Consider the following 21,862-nt stretch of genomic DNA (forward strand, 5'->3'; position numbering starts at 1 on the left):
TCAATATACAGTGTTGTACATAAAAAAATCCATCCAAATTTGAGACAATTCATGCAAACAGAATAAAGCAAGTTTATGCATAGCCGAAAGCTACGCGTCAAGCATTACGGTATCTGATCAATTACAAGTTTAAAGTGCTCCATGTATTCAGGACTATTCATTTCTGCACATGAAGCATTAAAGCAGAGTCAAACTCCGTTCTTGCCCTTCCCATTACTTTTTATATTTGAGCAAGTATGCAGAACTTTATCAAGCGTATACTGAGGCCCCTGAGTAAGGAAAAAACCAGAAGGAAGTGAAAATTATCTCTCGTTTTTAAAAATACCTTCCTGGCGAAAGCGGTGAGAGCCCTCGCTCAAACAGTGTTTAGTTCAACCACAAGGCAGGGAGACAAGCAAGGAGAGGAGGAGGAGGAGGTTTACAGGAGGTATGTATGTCAGCCCTCGAGTCACAAACCACACAACTGCATTATGTGGGGAATCTCATTCTCTCACACACACACACACACACAAACACACACACGAATGATGTTAATCAAATAGCATTGGTACAAGAACAAAATGGCAGCAGAGAATAGGGCAGTGTTCCCCATACACCGTCCCTCCTCCTCCTCCTCCTCACCCCCCCATCCAGCTGCTGTGGAACATGAGACCCCCCCCCCCCCCACTTTACACAGAGCAGCACACAGAAAGAGAGGAGTGAGAAATAGGGAGAGAGTGGGGGAGTGGAGGATTAGAGAACAAATGCTCAGGGAGAGGAGGAGACGGAGTGCAGGCCTGTTAAATCGTTTACCTGCCCTACAGCTCGACAGGACAGGATGGAGCGAGCGGGCGAGGTCGTCTCTGGTTACCTGCTCGGTCCCAACACACTCACACTGTAAACACCAGCTCAGGCTGATACATGACCGGGGACAGGACTGATTACAGCTCAGGCTCTGGCTCAGTCATAACACAGGCACGATGTAAAAATAAATTTCAAAACACAAATGCTTCATCATTATTATGAACTTTCCCCATGATGGGATTAAATGTTCATCGTTTATTTAAAAAAGGAATTGTGAAGGATTGCCTTATAGAGAATGTAAACCTCTGCCAACGAGCAAACTTGCAAATGACATTAATGTCAAGAAGTGTTATATAAATGTAGTGAAACAATGAAATAAGAGGTATTAAGTGCAGATTTTGTCCACACTGGAGTTCTCAATGTGCTGTTCTGGAGAATTCCCAAATGAAAATATGCAATTGTTCTTAATGACGGTTGTACTGGGTGACCCAGAGAGACTTTCAATGAGCCATCTATATATTTGTGTCTAAATAGAGTTACACTCACATAATGAACATTGGTATGCAGCCACAAATCCACGCTTCTATCAGTATATATCATATATCCTTTACTTTGTGCTTTACATGTGTGGGTTCATGGTGGCAGAAAAAAGAGCAAAGGAGCAAAAACAATAATGTCCAGACTGTCTCAAGGTCATCTTGGGCGGACTCAAACTGTTTTCCAGGTTAGCAAGAGAAATTTAACCTCTCCAGTGAGGTCAGGCTTCCATTGACGTTGACTTGGCTGTGCTGGGTGCACTTCCAATGGGTGGCATCTCATTCAGGAACTCGAACCCCTTCAGACGACCACTTTGTCTGTGGCATTTCTGGAACATTTCTACTGCGAGTCCCTTTTGGGCGTCCAAAACCCGTGACCCTCCCATGAAGGCTGAGGCCCACCACTCTCCAAAAAGTATCTGCAGACTATAGTTTTTCAGTCATTACCCAGACTTCATGACCACATGTGAGTTTGACAAACTGTCACATGTCAAAGCTTCACATCACATAGCAAAAAGCCATGAATTCACCGAGGGAGCCCTTTTCATCTGGTGGCTCACTTCATCATGAAAAAAACATTTGAAATGTTCTATGATCAAAATAAGGGCCATAAAAACCATGTTGGGCTTTTTATGGGACCATTCCGGGCAACATCAAAAGTGTAGTGGTTAGCACTCTTGCCTTACAGTAAAAATACAAAGGTTTGAATCCTTTGTGGAGTTTGCATGTTAAAACCATAGCTGTTTTTTTTTTTTTGTTGTTGTTGTTTTTTTTGTTTTTTTTTTTGCAGGGGGGGGGGATTCCTCCTAATCAGATGTAGGTATAACTCTGAGATACAATAAGTTTTTGGATGGATCGATGGATGATTAATGATGATTGTGCCATGAAATTACTCATTTGAAGTGAGCAATAACATGGCAAAGCTACCTCAAACCCTGCATGACAAAACAATTGACATGTCCAATTAGGAACGATGAAGCAAAGTCGTTTGGTTACCTTGACTGCCTTAATGTTGCTATGGCAAGTAGTTTTCCTCTGGAACTTGCGAAGCCAGTCAATCTCACAGAGACTCTCTCTCCCGGGGAAACACAGGCGTTCTGTTGATGTGGCAGCAGAGAGAAAAAAGGAACAACTTCAAAGGGCTGACAGAGGCTGTAAAAGTCTTTAATGTGTCCAGAAATCAGAAATGCTCCAGTTGAGAAGATGCCTTGTCTGTCTGCTCTTGCTTGAACACAGAAAAGAAGAGCATTACTCGCAAAGCAAGAGGTTGTAGATCACAGTTTTTCTTAGGTTGTCTTGCACATATATTCAATCAAATTTCCATGATTTAATTTAACACTACGATGTATTGGTAGTATATTGTGCGTGCAAAGGTTTTCAAGACAATCTGGTCAAGCATGTTCCATTTCCTAACACCAAAGTACATATTGAGGTTCAACAATTAGTTATTTACATTACCGGAATGTACTTCTGGAGTCAGACAAGAGACCAAATCCCCACAATGTTTCTGTGCAACCAGATTTAAGTCCCTACAACACAATACCAGTAGATAATGAAACCAAATGAGCAGCCGTATCTGTGTCTCGGAGGTTTTTCTCTATGAAAGAAGATACTTGAGCACCAAGGACGACCGCTACTATCTCCTCAATGTTTCACTAAGATAAGTGGCTCCCACTCACATTTTAAAGGTCTGATATAAATACACACACGCACACATAAGGAGAGAAAAAAAAACACAGCTTTGACCTTGAAGCTGCTTGAGGAAATGTTATCTGTACTTGTGGTCATCTGGCTGCCAGATAAGCAGCATACCACGTTCACTCGGGTGATTTTCTGATCCATACATGCATTGGATCGCAGAGGATCTGGCTCTGGCTCATGCATATTCATGTGGTGCAGCGCTGCTGAACTAATACCGAGCAGTGCTACTGTACTCAGGCATGGTTCACACATTTCACCATTTTTGATGATGCAGAAAACCTTCATTTTTCATCACAGAGGCATCAGCGGTGCTGTAATGCAAGGAGATACCCTTTATCGTGTTCTCTCTCTCTCTCTCACACACATATGCGCATGCACACACACACACACACACACACACACACACACACACACCCTTCAGAGTGGGTGCATTGCAGAGAAGCAGAAATAATTGCATAAGACTGACTTCGACACCCTATTTACTTCAGTGGCAGTGGAAAAAAGAAAGGCAGGGGGACCATGTTGATATGTGAGTGTGTGTGTGTGTGTGTGTGTGTGTGTGTGTGTGTGTGTGTGTGTGTGTGTGTGTGTGTGTGTGTGTGTGTGTGCATGTGAGCCCGCGCACGCGTGCAGACGTATGAAAACCAATGTGCAGTAAGGCTGCAATGTGTGTTTCCTTGATCCACCCCCACATGATAGAAAACTAAATCCAATCAACCCAGCCTTTTTTAAAGGAGTGTGTGCTTATGGCTTTTGCATGTGTGTCTATGAGTGTGTGTGTGTGCGTATCAGTCTGGAGTTTGCCCCTGCAGAGCTTTATACAGGTCCAGCTCCGTCCAGACCACCCCTCGCTTCTGCTTCTGTCCCTGCTGGGCCCATTTGTTCTGCTCTGTAAGCTATGATCCATTTAAGGGGTTGTGTGTGTGTGTGTGTGTGTGTGTGTGTGTGTGTGTGGCAGTTACGGTTCATTCTCTGGTTTTAGGTTGGTCCATGTAACGCTATCCCCCTCCCATGTCCCACCGAGCGTCCCCAGAGGTCTCAGACGGCAGAGACTGAACACAAGAAGGGGAGGATGTGGAAGTGAAATGTGAGGAGTCGCTGAGGAGAAAGGGAGAAGGAGGACGAGGAGGAGGGGGAAAGGACGTCTGATAAAGTGTTCTGCCCTGAACAAAAACAGGTCTGAGACCGAGCTGTGAAAACACTGTTCCTCACATGCCCACTAGGTGGTGGATCAAATAGATTAGTGAGTCAATCTAAGTTTGATGATTCAGTCAGGTTTCAGCAGACTGAGCTTAACCTTGATAAAAATGGTAATTATGTCAAGTTAGATATAAATCATTACTTTATTTTTTGCATTAGTCTTGCTTTGCATAACTATAACAGCAACCAAGGAGTCGAAACTTCCCACCTCTAAGAAATATTAATACCAAGTTATGAACATTCACTTTTTTTTCAAAGATAGACCCAGAAAACCCCAAGAATTAATGGCACTATGAAACAAAAGATGTAAAACCTCTGATATAACTGAAGAATTCCACAAAATCACATTCGTATTGAGTGAAGTGTTGGTGACAGTGTTGAGATTAGAATTTTCACATTTCTATACTGAGGATGTACTGCTAATTTTACTATTTGGTCACCTATCAATGATGAAAAACAGATCAATCAAATGTCTTTTGATGATGCAAAGCAGCTCACAGGAACGATAGAAGAGAAACAGGGTGTGCTTTCCTCATTCCTGCCTGCAATGTGCGAATCACAGCACGGCACATTAGATTTTACAGCAATCATATCACGGTTGCCCTACACAGTACAGTAACCGTCGACTGATTGGACGTTCAGCAGCGGTCCATATCACAAACGCCTTGAAGGCCGAGAACAGCTTGGCACTCACACGTCTGGAGGCAGTCGGAGCTACTGAGGCATATGCGGACTTGGGGGTGGCGGGGTGGGGGCCAAGGAGCCTTTGGACTGCTTTATAGAGCCATGTGTTCCCACCTCCTGTGTATAGCTGACATTTTGGCTACGCACACACACTTACACGGTGAGAGTGGCAGGTCAGGAGTTCAAACCCAAACTAATTAGCAATAAATTCTTCTTGCTGACATTCCAAAATGGCAGCAAACTTATTAAATCATGACAGACTCCTACCTACGCCGGGCTGCAGTGACGTCTGGATAGGTGCACACATCAGTGTGTGTGTGTGAGAGCGACTCTTAAAGAGCAATTAATTTTTTGTAAATTTCAAGCTGAGACAGGATTATTTTTCAAGAACTTTCCTGAAAAAAAAAAAAAAAAAAAAACTTTCTTAAGTGCTGATGGAAAGTCCTTAATGCTGAAGTGGCCAAATGAAGAAAGTCACCAAAAACATCCAACGACCAAGCGACCTGATGCAAGATCAGGAGAGCTGCTTTTGACCGAGGTAGCTGTGGAAACAAGCAGGGTGGTGGGCCCACCCGCAAAACGTCCAAGATATTTCAGTTCTCCAGCCTGATCATGGCTGGAGCAGAGGAGTTTGAAGCTAATCATAAAACTGGAGCAATCCCGGAGGCAGCCAATCAAACAATTGGTTCAGATAGATGCCTGGAGGTCAGAGTTACCCGTGAGCTGAGCATATAGTATTACAACATACAGTGAAAAACGGAACTGCAGAATTTACCAGGACGTCATGACTCAGTAATCAACGTTAACAGAATGGTCAGAAGAAATCCACTATTAGTAGATATATGTTGGTTATCGTGACACAAACCAAGATACCAAGTGCCCCAAATAACATCAAAAAAGGATGCTTCCTTGCAGCAAAACCTAAAAAACAAGGTGAGAGTGTGAAGAATCTTCCTGCTGGCGCTGTCAAGCAGACACCTCCAAACACGGGTGTTTCTTCATGTTCCACTCATAACACCTCGATTGCAGTGGTAGTGAAATATTCACAACACCCTTCTGTAGAAATCTTTTGGTGAGGAGACTTTGATTCTGCAAGTGAAAAATAAAACCTCTACTGAACATCAAGGTTTTGGGAAATGTATTTATCCAGAACTGTTTTAAATCAGTTCTCTCTCTAGATGTATAGGTCTTTTTTTCCTGCTTTGAGGTAGTCAAAACCAGATTTGCACCCGAGAATGCAAAAAATAACATAATGAGAATTTTTCTGGAGTACAAACTGTTGAAGAAAGTTGGTCTGACATGCTGTGGTCAGTTTCACTGTAATTTTTCTGTACAGATGAAGGTGGCAGAGGTGGTGCTGGTGGAGCATCGCAACCAAACTCCCTCTTTGGTTTTGGATTGTATTCAGTTTTACTAAGAAGTCATGCAACAGAAACTCCCAAACTGAAGGGGGATCATGCAAACTACATCACACTGCTGCACAAATTCAATTAAACTAATTCTGATATAATATTTTAAGATGAAACCCTTTAATCGAGAAAAGGTTTGGGTAAAAGAGTCATATCTGTATTGGAAGAGGAACCAACACAGGCGCTTGTAGTGGAGTGGACATGTGGTGAAGCAATACCTGTAAAAGACGATGATCACTTTAAGAACCATTAGCTTGATTGTTGAGCATCAAAGCCTTTTATTTCTTTGCCACAAATTCCCTTAACTGTTAAACAGATCAGTGAGCCACTCTGCAGCAGAACTACACACATCATGTAATGTAGTTTATTTTGACTGACTACTCCACATGTATCGCCCTGCTGCCCTCATTACTCTAGATTCCCTGGTACTATTTGATTAAACACTACACGCGCCAGCTGTTTAAAAAAAAAAAAAAAAAAAACACAAAAAACTATGTTTCGGTCCACCTGTTCAGTCTGTGATCTTTTTTAAAAAGAAAAATGAAAAATACACCTTTATTGCGCTCCTGGGATATAACCTTCCCCTCTCACACGCCCCGATGACTCCTACGACCGCATATCATTCATTCCCAATCCATTTTCTTTCTTTGACAGATTAGAGATTAAAACGGGAAAGAACGGTTACATGTCTTCCCCCAACAGGCTACTTTTTTTTTTTTTTTTTTTCCTGAGGCCAATAAACAATGTGCTGCTCAATAATTCATCTGTTCTGCTGCAGTGTGGAAATCAAAGCAGAGCAGAAGGGGGGGAGCGGCCTGGCTGGAGATCGCTGCCCACCACCCTTCATTAGATGCTGAGATGAAGATCGGGAGTCACGGAAGCCGTGCTGCTGCCGCCGGATCACGAGTCACAACTGTTCATTTACACCAATTTTACAATCACATTAGCAGACATTGTTACAATGACAAAATGATGTAGACAATTACAGAGACCAAGATGAAGAAAGAAAAATTAATTTCACCGACTTCTACACTGAAAATAACACTGATCTTTCTGTGATGGACCACGTTCAAACAGTGTTTCAAGAGAAAATTCATAATTATAATGTTTGTTTTTTTCTCTATTCGGATATGATTTGCATCTACACTAAATCTTACTCTGAGCCATGCCACTCTGTTGTTATGTGCAGAAGAACTGTTTCCTTCGGCCATGGTGCGCATGAGCAGCAGTAGCAGTTCTTCACTTGTTTGCATTGTATTATGATAGAATGACAGCCTAGCTTGGCTTTGCCCTGCTTTTCACCTCAGTCAGTATGTTAAATAGCTGTATGAATGGCATCTGTAATATCTATATTGATGTCAGGGATTCTCTTTGATATCAGTGCATCTAAGAAGCTCTTTGAATTGCACTGTCTTGAAAGTGCTCTATATAGTAACCTCCCTTGCCTTATATTTATCTTTATTCTACTCAATCCTCTTGTCAGTAATTACTTTCAATGCACGTTTATTCACTGTTGTATGGCTTTGAGCAATCTGTGGCATTTTCTTTCTTAAAACAATTTTTTTTTGTACAGAAAATAACTGATAAGATGGATCTGTAAATGCAAAATGTAACTACATACACAATGCATGTAAACAAGTTTGAAAGCCAAGGGGAATTTTAATGAGACAGAGAAAGCTGCTGCATTCAGTCAAAGAATCAATGGAAATACTTGGGTAACTTGGGGGAAACAGAAGTGTGCCTGTAGAATAAAATAAAATATCTGCAATGAGCTGAATGCAAAAATAGAGTCTGTTTTGTAAGCGCATTTTTTAAGCCCTCTCAGTTATTGTGGCTCCACATTAGGCAGTGATGAAACAACTTGCAGCAATAAAGTCACAATTGATGGTTGAGCTTGTGCAAGTATTTGCTAATGAGTGTGACAAGTCTTCAAATGAAGTTTGGCCGGGGCTGCTGGGAAGTGATTGAGCTCGTAAACACAGCCCAGAACAAATCATGCTGTGTGTTTCTTTAACAGAAAGTATGATGCACATGTAGCTGAGCTGTTTACAAATGTTAACATACAGGGCTTTATGCATGACCTTCAGGATCGGTTTTTGCTTAGTGTTTGGCAGGAGTCTGTTCTCAGACTTTACCTGAAGAGGGATCTAAGCGTGCATACTCCACATCAGCCTTCATGCATCTGCTGGCTTCATTACTCACTCATTCCCAACAGGTGGACGGGAGCTGACAGCAGAAGATAAATGCAGACATTCAACCTGTCTCACAGGAAATGTTTGTTGCACAGTGGCCTCATCTAATGCTGGACTCCTGCAGTCAGTTGCTCTTTTGAACATATTGACCAATCGGGTCCCATCGAAGCAATGGGTCTGGTGCGACATAGAAGAGTTTCAACAGGATGACAGACGACATGCGTCTGATTCATCAGGAGAATCAGATCGTCTTTTGCGACATTGCTCGAATCATCCCATTTTTGACAATTACAAATATTTGTAAGTCCATTGTTTAAGTTGCCCTTTAGCCGTGACCTGGACCTGTACTCTTCAACCACTAAGAAAAAAGAAACCTAGGCGAGATCAGAAAGATCTTGACACTTCATATTCTGCCATCAAGCTCGTTTAAATTCATCCTGAAGTGAGAATGAAAGGGTTTGCCAATTTTAAAGAAATTACCTCAAGGCCTTCCAGCAATAAAGAGCCAACGATAATGCATCCGACCCCCGGCTATTGCCAGAGTGGAGGTATAAAAATCATTATTTGGAAAATTGATTTTGTCATCCAGCCATATCCAAGGCGATAGCCCTTAAGCTGTCAATCAAGTGAGTTTTTAACCATCCAAACGCAGAATCGATGCGCAGCTGGCAGCATTCGGATCGGCTGCGTTTGACACTGAAACCTTCCTGATAAGTCTATTGTCTTGAGAGACTTTACATTTTTTTCACCATAAGCTTCGGTTTCTTCTTAGAGTGCTTTCATCCATGCAGTCTGCGCTGTGACTCAGATACAGCGAGGGAGGAAACAGCGACGACTCGCCCCTCGGGCACTCTGATCCGAGTGGATTCAGGCACTAACAGGGTAAGGGCTAATATTACTGTGGAGGGAAACGTGTGTTGACTCTTAACCGAAGTTTGGTGCTAGATTCATGACCGAATTTGCATCTTTGTGTTATCTAATGTCATGAATAATGCATTGTGGGAGACTGCCGCTCTGCAGTTGAGATGCAACGCTGACACACTGAAACACTGTGGATTTCAATATGGGCATCGAAGACTACACGCATACACAGGCAAGCATGAGTGACACATGCACAGCAACAAAAAAGAACACACCCACTCATGTGTTTCCTATGCTAATTTTCTTTTAAAAAAAGATTTCTCTATTCTTACTATATCTCTTTGCTCAGTATCCCTGCCCCAACACACGCACATGCACACACACGAACGCATCCATACACACTCTAGTTGTGGGAATAGAAAGACTGCATGAATATGAATGGAAGCAAGTAGATTAGCATGCAGCTACGGAGTCCCAGTGTTTTCTGTCTAGCTAGTGTTCCATCAGTAGTTTGAAAACACCCTGCAGTTCTGAATTATTTTTAGACTCCGACTCTCCCAAACACACGCATGACCTACACACACATATGCTCATACTGACAACTATCCAACAAACACCCCGGGCTGGGATTTCACTTCACATACCTCGCGGCGAAACTCGCCACTTCGCCACAGTGACATTGACGATCATTCCTCTCTGTCACAGCCACAGACAAGAGCAGTCGCCAAGCTGGATCATAGCATGTGGTGTGCTATAGGATTACATTATGGAAGTTCAAGGATTTTATTCGAGACAACTGATGAAAAGGGCACTGAATCCACATCATCTCGGCAGACGATTAATCAAAACATGTCTGAGCAGCAGAGAAACTTTCAAAAGACAATCATCACGTATCTGCTGACTTTTCCAGACAACCCACCTCAAAGTGAAACTCACTTACTCGAGCTACTGAACTCATCTGCACAATGAGCCATCTGGCAGTGGCTTCCGGAATTATTTTAAAGAGCTCAACTTCAGATTTGAAATTCCACTGGGACGCCGTCTATCTATCTCTGCTTGGCCAGACGTTTCACCAAAGTTGGGAAACTATAGTTTGGTGAGTGGACGCTGAGGAGGACTCACGCTTGTTACGAAGAACAAACACAAACTGATTGATGACAGTTAATTGATATCTTGGCTGCAATGCAGCAATGACATTAACGAAACGTAACTTCCCAAGGCAGTCTTATCTGAAGTGTTTCAGCTGGATTATACGTAAGTGCATTGCAAATTTCCCCGTCCACCACCCACGCTGTCTGAATGCTCTTACACAAGCCTCGGCAACATTGAAATGTTTGTCTTACAACAGGGTTTAGCATCACTTTAAAACTGACTAGAGTTTTTTTTTTTTTTTTTTCTTGATTTTTTTTGGGGACACATTATTAAGATAATACACAATTTCATACAATAAATGCACAATCTCACATCAAAATTGGACAACTTTCACTCTGTTGTGTTTTTGGTGCCCGTTTACAAGACAACGGTTCTTGGAGTCACAGAAAATGCAACTTTTTGAAAATGGCTCCTACAGGCTCCGACTCCATCTCCATGGAAACGCATATTGAAAACACAACGTTTTTTGAACACTGCAAACTGTGCATCACAGCTGTAAGTAGTTCTTGTGCACATCCACCAGCAGATCAACAACAGCAGCAATGACGGCCTCCAGAGCAGACTGAAATGTTGTGTAAGCCTTGTGCTTTTCTTAAAAGCATCAGCTGAAAGCAGGACACATGTGTGCAACTCTCTGTGTACGTCACACACAACTGGCAACTTAATTATCACCGGCAAAAACCGAAGGCACATAATGCGTATTAGTTTCCTCACTTCCAAAAGGTGAGCTGTCATTGTCGCTGTTAATTTCGCTATTTATTATCTTAGATTTGTGTTCCCCTGGAGAAAACACATTGTTCCAGAAATGCTGCAATCATAATCGTGATGCTCCAAGGTATACTTTACTCTTAAATTAACAAGAAGATGGAGCTCTGATTGGTTTACTTGACATCCCGTCCCAAAATACGCCTGTGGTTAATTAGGAGTTCCAGCATAACCCCTCTGAAGAAAGCACTGTATTCTGTGCTCTAATGATTTGTCATTAAAGTAGCAATAAAACAGAACATTAACAGATTCAGATAAACTTGTACCAGGAGTTTGAGACTTTTTTTTCTCTCTCTCAAGCTTAGTACTCAAGTTTAATTGGAAAGTCTTCTTCATTAGTAATCTTATTAATCTTCTTTGGCTCATCTGATTAATGGAGCGACAACGGGAGTTTAAAAAAAGTTTCAGTTTGTTATTGGTCCTAATACAAATGGGGTTAAAAACCCGCATTTGACAAAGAACCTTCTCCAGATTCGCTTGCAGTCTCTGAAAAACCTCATTTTGAGAGAATGTGCAAAGAAACTAATGGAGAGAAAAAGTACTAATAATGCGTCTTGATGAACACAATGATTTAAAGTCCTGGTTTGGCTCTATAATGTTGTTACGTTTCTCATTACTTTGAAGCTTCCATTTCACTTATTTACTTTTTTTTTGTTTCTTTTTCTGAACTACAGCCATAGAATCAGGGCTCGTAGTAGAAGAGACTTCCTGTAGGAGAGTTTCAGAAGCTACAACCAACCCCTCAGAGATCAAGGCCCGGAGTGCGAGCATGGCGATAGCACGCTATTTTAATCCAGAGTGTGGGCGGATGTCTGACGAGGCTGCTGGTTGCAGAAAAGAAGCCTGCAGCCACAGCAGCCACAATATACTAAGGTGAAACAAGATGCACGGGGTCCAGCCGGGACTGACGGACAACGGAGGTGATTTGAGACGGACGGAGTGAGTGAGACGGCGAGAGGTGAGCAAAAAAAAAAAAAAAAAAAGACACTGAAAGAGAACAACGTATTCTCAAACACGCTTCTGCGGAAAACCGGTGTCTAAAGCTGACCGGGAAGCATTTAGAGCACGTCTGAGTGCGCAGCATCCTCCTGGGTGTAAATTAGAGCCATCACCTTTACTGCTGGCTCGGCATTAACTGGGGGTTTTCCCAGTGGGAGCCGTGCCATGGCCGAAGGCTTCACACCAGGCCCGAGCGGAGGGAACACCGGGCAGAACCGCGGCAGGTATTTATAGCGCACGACGCTCGTGTTCTGGCCTGAAGCGCTTGGTGTCGTTAAGAGAAAGCTCCTGTTTCTTAGTAATCACCTGGGGATGTATGCACAATCATAATAAACACATGCTCACATGCGCTATAGCTCCCATGCACACAGCTGTTTTCTTTGAGGATAATTGAGCAGGAACATCTGGACAAGTGCTCAACTGCAGATAGAAGGAGGAAAAAAAAAGACCTCCAGTTTCTTTTCAACCTCCTTTTCAAACACTCCGTGTGTGTACATGTGTGAATGTTCATGTCTTTTACAAACTGTCCCTCCTCCATTCCTCGCGACTCATGTTTGCCGGTGCATGACATGACGGGAACAGATTACAGATTAGAGAGAGCGTCTTTGTTCTAGAACCTACGCTCGGTGTGGAAGTATCTGAACTGCCGCCTGATTTCACCACAAAGAAAATACATCTACGCGATCCCTCCACATTACACATCTCATCAACACAGAGATTTTTTTTTTTTTTTTCAATTGCCTCGTCTGTAATCCGTGGCCGCTCAACCACAAAGCACAACAAAACCGCCCCACAATGGGTTCCTGCTGTTTATCGTGAGCACACTCGTCTGAGACGCCGCTCGGATGACAGGCGAAGAGGCAAACGGTGGCATCGGATGGAGGAGTCACACATAAATAGCATGCACTCAAGACTGTTTAAGGATCTGACAGAGAATGGCCTGAGGCCTACGTGGAGCTGCGTCGCAGTAGAAGCAACGCATTAGCCTCATGAACCCGATGGCAGGCCGCCAGGCTTAAATTGACCCCCCACCATGCCCGAGTCTTAGGAATTACTTTCATAAATATGTTTTTGATCAGAATCAGACTGGACGTGTCCCCGCTGTAACCATTTAATGTTTGTGCTGCAAGAAAATTCCTGCAGCTTGCAGCACAACCACAGTGAGTCCTCAGCATTTGTGCCAAAATCCTGCTGTCTGATTCTACCATACTTGTGGATCCTTGCGCAGTTTGGGATACATAATGCAGTACAAACAGTATATGTCAACAGGATATGTGGCATATCTGCTTTTTGAAAAAAAATGTAAACCTTCTGTGATAAATAGCAGCTGAGAGCCCATTGTACCAATTACCAAAGTGTGAGCAGCACATTAAGGCCCTGTTTATTTCAACAACATATCAAGTGGAAATACATCGTTTTCATGCTCCTGTTTCAGAAAATTTTTTACATGGCAACGTTTTGAAAACGAGATCCATTACTCAGCATCACTAGTGCGTGCTGTCAGTTTTTTATGTAAAGAAACCACACACACATTCACATAGAGAACAAAGTGCTAGAATCATTAATAACAGAAACATTGTATTACAGATACAGCAAGTATAAAAGAACCAAGGAGAACATCGACTGGGAGTCACGCTGCTCTGTTGTCGTTGATTCCCATCTACCCATGCCTGTGCAGAAGAACTATTATTTGCAACTGTGGTGCAAATGCAAAGCAGTAGTGTTTTTTTTTTTTAGAAAATTTGGTTTGGACCCGTTTTCAAAAAAGTTCCACCTTGGGAGCCATTTTCCAAAAGTTGCATTTTTGGTGGCTCCCAGCACTGTTGTCATGTAAACAGACACCTAAAGTGCAACAACAGATTTTTTTTTTTTTTTCACTTGAAAACCTCCTGTAAATGGAGCCTTATAGGCAGCAGCAGAAAGGAATCCATCCGTCTTTCTCCACAGGAGGCGTCCATGTAAAGAGTTACAGACCCAGTGCTGACAATGACTGTAATCACACTTAGAGAACAAATACCTGCATTTATGAAGCTGCAATAAGAATCTGAAGGGTAAAGCTGCTCTAAAGTTGTGTTGAGGAAGCTACCAGCTATAATTCAAAACTGTTTGACAAAACAACTGTTTCAGAAGTAGAAGTACAAGCATCTAGACACACTCGCATAAGAAAAAACATTCTCTTGGCCACCAGGCATAAAGCTTCAAGGAAATTCTCTGCGGCTTTCCTTATTCTACATTGTTAATCCTGCCACATCCACCCATGTGGTCCATCAGCATAAATGCATCGAAGCATTATTCTCAATCTTCCAACCCACAGCTACGTTCAATTCAATCCCAGATTTTAAAGTTTCCAAAGAAAGCAAATACTCCAGGCTGAAGTGGAGACGCTCTGAATATTTCCATTTGTAATACCACACAGAGCACATCTGCGATACTGTCAAACAGTCAAGACGTATGCGGAGGTATGTAATGGAGAGTTCAGACACATAAGTGCTATGCCTTTCAGTTGTTAATAAACAATTTGGAGATATGGAGCACATGTAATTTTAAACTTTTCTGTTTGATCAAAGCTAAGCTGTACTCAATGAGGCCGATGTGCTGCTTGCATGCCCGGAAGGGTTGAAAACGCAGAGAAACTTCAAATAATGGCCTTTAAAAAAAAAAAAAACATCCACATCACAGTATCTTCCTCCAGCAGAAAGTTTGTTTTAAAGTGAGTCAGTGACATACTTTGTGTTTTCTTTTTTTGTTTTTTTTCTTTTCTTTTTTTTCCTGCATGAGGATTTAGAATTGAGTGTCTTGCTTGAGGACACAACGGTATCTGCACACAACCAGCCCAGAAATGAATAACCAGTCCCTCAGTTAATGGCTGACAGGAGGTTTCACTTCATGTCATATCCAAGTAGCTCCATGAAGGGCTTTTTTGTCCTTGAGCAAAATGTTACTGTACACCTCAGTTAACAGAAAACAACCTTTCCAGGCAAATGGTGAAATAGGTGGCGTTCAATGTTTGACAATGCATGTTCATTGCATTCATTGGGCCAGAGTTCCATGTCTCTAAAATAACTTTAGTCAACTAATATAACTTCAGCAGCTTATCATCTTTTGGCAGATGACCTCTGGTACACAAACTCATTTTAATGACCTTAACATAAGAGAAAACAGTATGAGGTTGAATGATGTATTCACTTTTGATTTGTGAAACAAAGTCATGGTTGTGCGTCAAACACAACAACAGGCAAACACACGCCAGCAAGTACATTTAATATCTAAGCTCTGTAGCCACATCACATCCCTCATTGACACACAAAATGCTGTATCAAGTTTTTGTCAAAGCATTAGACCGACTAAAAATTTAGAAAACATCAGCTTTGCTGAACTTGAGTTGCTCCATTCATCAATTCTGTAACCATAAGGTTTCAATGCAGTATGTTTTCCAGAAGTCTTGATCCAAATCAGCAGAACGCTTCAAGGTACTCGTTGTCATTTTCATGCTTTCACATGTAAATGACATTTGTTTCTCAGGACCAGCAGTGTACATAGGCATCAAAATGAAGAATAAAAGAATATAAAAGAATAAAAATATAGCAAAAGAAAGTATTAGTGTAAAAGTTTTGAAGTTTGCCCAAATGAAAATAGCATTGGAAAGATGGCCTGCATCTAATAGATGATATCTTTCCAACAGCCATCAGAAAAACCAGAGCAGGGAATTTTTTTGAATTGATTCAAGTGATGCCTCAAGTTGCCCTACTATGTGATTAACTCAAACTTACTGCCCCTAATAACTGTGCTGGCTAGGTTAAACTATGAGACTGATGTCTGGTAATGGTTACGGTGAAGGCATCAAGTGTAAACCTTTCACAAGAACGCAAAGAGTCAAACTCTCTTGATCTCATAAAAACAGATTTTTTTTTTTTTGAATAATTGACAAAGCTGCAGGAACATTAACTTTAAAGCATCCCAGCATAACACGACGACAGACACCGATGACAACTTCATAACCCTTTTGTGGTAGGGTTAGTTAGACTAAAATTTTACAATAGCAGTATTAATGCTGTTCTTTTGTCTGGCTCTGAGTGCTGGAGAGGAACAAAAGGAGAAACGAGAAAGGCTGATGTCTTTAACAGCTGCCTCTGTGAAATCTGCGGGCCCAACAAGATCACAAATGAAAAAGTCTGACATATGTCTCTTGAAATGAAGAATCAAATGCTGCGATGGCTTTGTCATGTCCTAAGGATCGTCACTGACAGGATAGCAAACGTTGTTATGAATGGACTCTAAGTGGAAGGAGGAAAGGAGGCCAAAAGCCATCTGGTGAAGTACGGTGAAAGAGATGGAAGATGCTGGTCTATCATGGAATGAAGCGCAGACCAAAGCTCAGGACAGGTTTGGGTGCCAAATATTATTCAGGTCTCAAGTCCCTGATGGGATGAAGAAGTTAAAAGAACGAGTGAATAGGATCAAGCATGAGGAGTAATGACTGGAATGAGATCCATCATCCCAAAAAATGCAGTAACATAAGATTCAGAGGTTTGTTTGGTTTTTTTTCATTGTTTCCATGAGAAAAAATGTCAAATGTTAATTTCAATTCAGTTTGAAGGTCAAACTTTTCGTAATAGGAACGTTGAAGAACCAAACAGTTATTGTGGTTTTGGACGTTTCTCTACGGTCAGAACATTACATATTAGACACTCTACAATTTAATTTGCACGATGCGTGTTACTCTGCTAGTACAGAACTCTATGGGAAAAAACAGACTTTCATATCTATGTCTCAACTGTATTGTCAGGATGGGTAACTGTGCATTCTTGAAATATTCACGAAACAGAGTTACATAAATAATAGCATTTAGATTTTGCTGCTTTTTTTTTTAAATCATGAGTGAACACATTATTATAAAATGCAAAATTACGATACATTATTGATGTACTGTCCCTGCAAGAATGTAGATTCCTTTTTTTTTCTTTTCAATAAGTTTTAAAACTGCATGCAAACCTACTTCTGCACTGTAAAATTCCATCAAAACTCCAACTGTGCTGGAGATAACGACGACTCGCGGTGGAAAAGTCTTTGAATTCCTCCGTTGTATCTCAAGCGGCATGAAATCAGCATTCCTCCTGCTGAAGTTAGCGTGGCCTTTTAATAAAACTGCTACCACCTGCCAATCTCACTTTCACATTCTCACAGTCAAATTTTCATCCAACTATCCTGATAGCCTCCATATGTCTTACAGATGGGGGTGGGATTCATGAATCATGCATGTCCGCTGTGTGGACGAATACTAATTAACCAGCAAGGCGATTGTGGGTCTGCTCGTCTGTGATGGTTTCATGCTGTGTGATTACAGTTCTCCTCCAGGGCAGGCTTTGGGAAATGGGGGGGGGGGGGGGGGGTGTGAGGGGGGGGGGGGGGGGGGGGGGGGGGGGGGGGAATTCCCAGACTAGTTCCCACTCTTGTTACTGAGGAGCACTTAAGAGGAGAGCGGAGGGAAGACAGGCTGAAGAGCATCGGCAGGGAGGAGTATCGGCCGAGTGGACGTTAAAGCTCCAAGCCAAATAACTCATTAGTGGCAATGTTCCTCTTTAGTTGTTGACCTTTGCTTTGTTCAGTTGCTTACAGCTACAGTAAACACAGGGTGCATAGTTCACTGGGTGATAAGTAATTCATTGGATTTTTTTTTTTTTTTTATTCCAACACTAGGCATGTAAAAGAAAAAAAATGTTGGTTTGATAATGACTTTCTCTCGGGACACTTGTTTAAGCAGAAGCTCCTGGCTAAGGCCCTGAATTACTTCTACATTCCATTTGCTTTTCCAATTTCTCTCCCCAAGCCCACATTCAAATAAGAAAATTGAATCCCTACAGTTTCAATGTCAATGTCAAAATTGCGAGAAATTCAATCTCCTATCTTTTCTTGAGGGGAAGCGCATCACCCAAACTATTTTTCACTGGAAACTGTATTGGACTGCATTCAGGCCCAACTAACAACACTTGGCATCCGAGTCTGAAAAGCCCCCCTTCTCACCGAGTTAAACAGGTTTTCAAGGTACTTCAATAATGAACACACTTCAGTTATGTGTTCTCACCAAGCTGCTCGATAAAGCACTGAGTGTTACACACAGAGAGCAGTGGTGATGGAGTCGCCGTGCCAGATGCTGGGTCTCCATACAGGAAGCAGCTCAGGCCTCAGTCTTTCCCAAGGAAATGTTGGCACATGGAAAAGTGGGGGGTGTGTGTCAAACTGCCACCCTTTCAACTCTTTTGGGCCAAAGCAGAATTTATCGGGAGCACAGTGAGGGTGCCTAAATCATGGTCTTGGTTTAGATTTTGTCGACACTGTAGTGTCGGTGCTTTGACCGGACTTTGATGCATAGTGGCGCCTTCAGACAAGCACATAATAAATACAGAAGTTAAAAGCTTCTCGCGTGGTTTTGACTTTGTCAGAAAACAGTTAGCAAAGAATAACGGCACCATGACTGTTCGCAGAGTACATCGCAATGCAGTTACTGTCTTATAAGACCTGTTTTTTGGAGGGTTTTTCTTCCAATCTTCTCAAAGGTCAAACTCTCAGACGATTTGCTGCTGATCAATGGCAGACAGACAAGTACAGCACTATCAGCCTTGATACAGACTGTGCTATAATGCCACATAGAAGAGGGCTGCAGAGTCGAAAGAACGGTCCAATTAAAGGAGCTCTGTCATCTTTTCATTGGTTTTTTTGGGGCACATCCAACTGGCAGGTGGCCTCAGGCCAGACAGAGAACACAGCAGGGATTACATGTCCCATCTAACCTGGGACCACCTTAGAGTTTCCTGTGAGAGGGTAGACGAAGTGAAAGGTCTGGGATATGCTTGTAAAAAAACACATTTAATGTTAAGTGTTTTTCCAAAGTCACCTCTGTAATAGTGACAGACTTTGGAGTGATTAACTTCAGCGACAAGGATCTTGAAGTTTGACTGCGCTGTGAGCGAGCCTGCGAACCAACTTCAGCATCACGCTTTGATTGAAAACAAATGGTTTCAAGTGTAATCCTGTTTAACCAGGCTGTGCTGGCTCTCACGGTGCCCCCAACCACCTCAAGTGGTCCTGCTCGCCTCAAGTCTGCGGTGTTTTTTGGACTCTCTTACGTTGCATTCCTGCAGACACACCACCAACCACACTGCCTCTCCCTCCACCTCTACATCGAGTCCCTTCTCTCAATTTTGTTTGTGTGAGTGTTTGTTTGCCTTTCACTTTGTTCACCCCCCCCCCCCCTCTCTCTTGTCCTCCTCTTCTCCTTCACTTCCCCTACCATCTTCACCAGACTGCGCTCCGGGTTCAGGTCTAAAACTCATTAGTTCCGGCGCCTTATAATCCGTTACAAACAAACAGGCAAACATCCAAGATTAATGGCAGTTCAGTGGCTGAGAAAAAGACTGGCTGAGATTTAGGGCTACCGCACAGCTTCACACTGGCATGTGCTTTCCCGGAGGACCCTCTCACACTCACACACACACACACGCACACACTCACACAAGCTAACACACATTCATGCCTCAGTGCAAGTGTGGGAGGGACTTAGAGACTGGCCGTTATTTTACCTCTGTCGCTATCCGTTGTTCAGCCTGTCCATCAGTCTTTTGTTGTTTCCATCCCTCCTTCTCTTCTATCTTTAGCTATAAACAGAGGCCTGATTGGTAGGACGAGTGGAAGAGGGGGCAGGAGGGTTGCCATGGCAGAGGATGCCAAGGACTCTTCTGGCTGGTGCCCACTGACTCGCATTCCAACATCGAAGCTCTACCCTTCCTCCTGCCAACTGTGAAAACAGTCAGTGACAGACAAAAGCAGACTGGATTCAACCCCCCTTCTGAGTTTACCATGTTAACGGTTTAGCAGTGAGATCATCATCCTACATTCAGTTCACATGACTCAACAGCAGTCTGAGCAGAGTGCATGGTTTCATTTCGGCACTTCTTTTGTCTCAGCTGAGGCCTTAAGAGAGTGTCTTTAAGGCACATTAGCTCCCACACTTTAGCTTTTGTTTCACAACTATATTTGATTTTGGACCCAGTTTTTCATTGTATATTAACTGATGTGTTCAGTGACAAGGCAGTTGTTTTTTCTTTTTCTTTTAATTGTACAGCATGTTTTCTCCAATCTCTCCAACTCTATCATTTCATTCATTCAATCAATCCATCCTGTCGTCCATCGTGAATACCTGCTTTATCAACAGGAGCCAATCTAGGGCTGAAACAGCTAATCAATTCAATCAATTAAAAGTTATTTTGGTAACACTTTTCTTGAAGCACCCGGTAAAACACAATATAAGTACATTTATAAAGCACTATAATGCCATTATGGCACGTGTAGCTGTAGTTATAAACACTCATAAAAGATCACAATGCCAGTACCTAACCCTAACCCTAACCATATGCTGTAAAGTGGGTTATAAAGCATTGTGATCATTTATGAGTGTTTATAACTACTTTTAATGTGTTATACCGGGTGCTTCGAGTAAAGTATTACTGTGATTTTTAAAATGTTTGTCAACTAATTTAGTCATTGATTAGTTGGTTAATGATATTTTATATAAATACGCAGCCACCAAAGTGTGGCAGTGATGAGTAAATTGTGGTTATAATCTACCAGCACAGCAGGAGAAGCAGCGAACAGCCAAAACCTGGTAGAAGCTGGCAAAAAGTCCAACAAACAGGAGAGAAGAGACTAAAAAAAAAAGTCATCCACATTGTGGGAGCACTTGCCACTAAATCCACAAGAGAGACGTGAGACCTGTAAACTCTATCAACGAACTAGCCTGACACAGGAGTACAACATCTTACAGCACTTTTTGAGACAAATTTGAGACAGCATTTTAGATTTGTGTGCAGCTAAGGCTCATCAAGCATTAACTAAGCTCATTGTGTTCCTTTTGAGCTGTGTTTTACAGAAATTATTTAAATCACATTTTGTAAAATGCATATTTCTCTCACGCTTTTCTTTTTTTCCTCCATGAAAATATGTTCTTAATAGCTTACCTCGGTAAAGAAAGGACAATAAAAAATATTTGTTCACAAAAACACAGCAGGAAAGAATTGATAAACAAACAAACAAAAAAATATTTGACAGAATAATCAATTAGAAAAAACAATCAGTTGCAGGCTTAAACAAAGCACATTTAACACTGGCTGAAAGTGACAGAACAACCGAGACATGTGGGCAGGCCAACACGCTTCAGCCAAGTAAAAAGCCATCAGTTAAATTTCCAAACCTGTCTGTGGTTTGTAAGACAAATACACTGTGTCGGGATAAACAGTGGGAAATCAACAATGGATCACTCCTACACCGAATAAAAACCCTGAATGTCTTGCTTCCATTAAGATTCATTACTTCATTCACTGACCGCATAAATGCTTCTTGTTGACCGTTGCCACTTCATAGGACCTCATGTTAAAGAGTGCTCGGGCTGCGATAAGTGATGTAACACTGTTAAACCAGGTGCTGGAAACAACAACAGTTGACCTCGCTTCCCTTGACTCCACAAAGACAGCTGACACAAAGCTGACATGAAAGCAGGTGGACTCAGCCGCCTGCCGCTCCAATTTCT

At 42.2% G+C, this 21,862-nt stretch overlaps 1 protein-coding gene across 7 annotated transcripts in view; it reads right to left on the bottom strand.

Annotated features, from left to right (window-relative positions):
* fat3a (FAT atypical cadherin 3a) overlaps positions 1-21,862 on the bottom strand; it is a 188,993-nt gene that overhangs the window by 131,928 nt on the left and 35,203 nt on the right. For all 7 annotated transcript variants that reach the window (XM_030109191.1, XM_030109192.1, XM_030109193.1 and 4 more), the window contains exon 2: positions 2,316-2,416. The gene's annotated coding sequence lies outside the window, so the exon portion shown is untranslated. The remainder of the gene's footprint in view (positions 1-2,315; positions 2,417-21,862) is intronic.

Source organism: Salarias fasciatus, chromosome 14, assembly GCF_902148845.1.
Source record: "Salarias fasciatus chromosome 14, fSalaFa1.1, whole genome shotgun sequence".
In the NCBI taxonomy this organism is placed as follows: Eukaryota; Metazoa; Chordata; class Actinopteri; order Blenniiformes; family Blenniidae; genus Salarias; species Salarias fasciatus.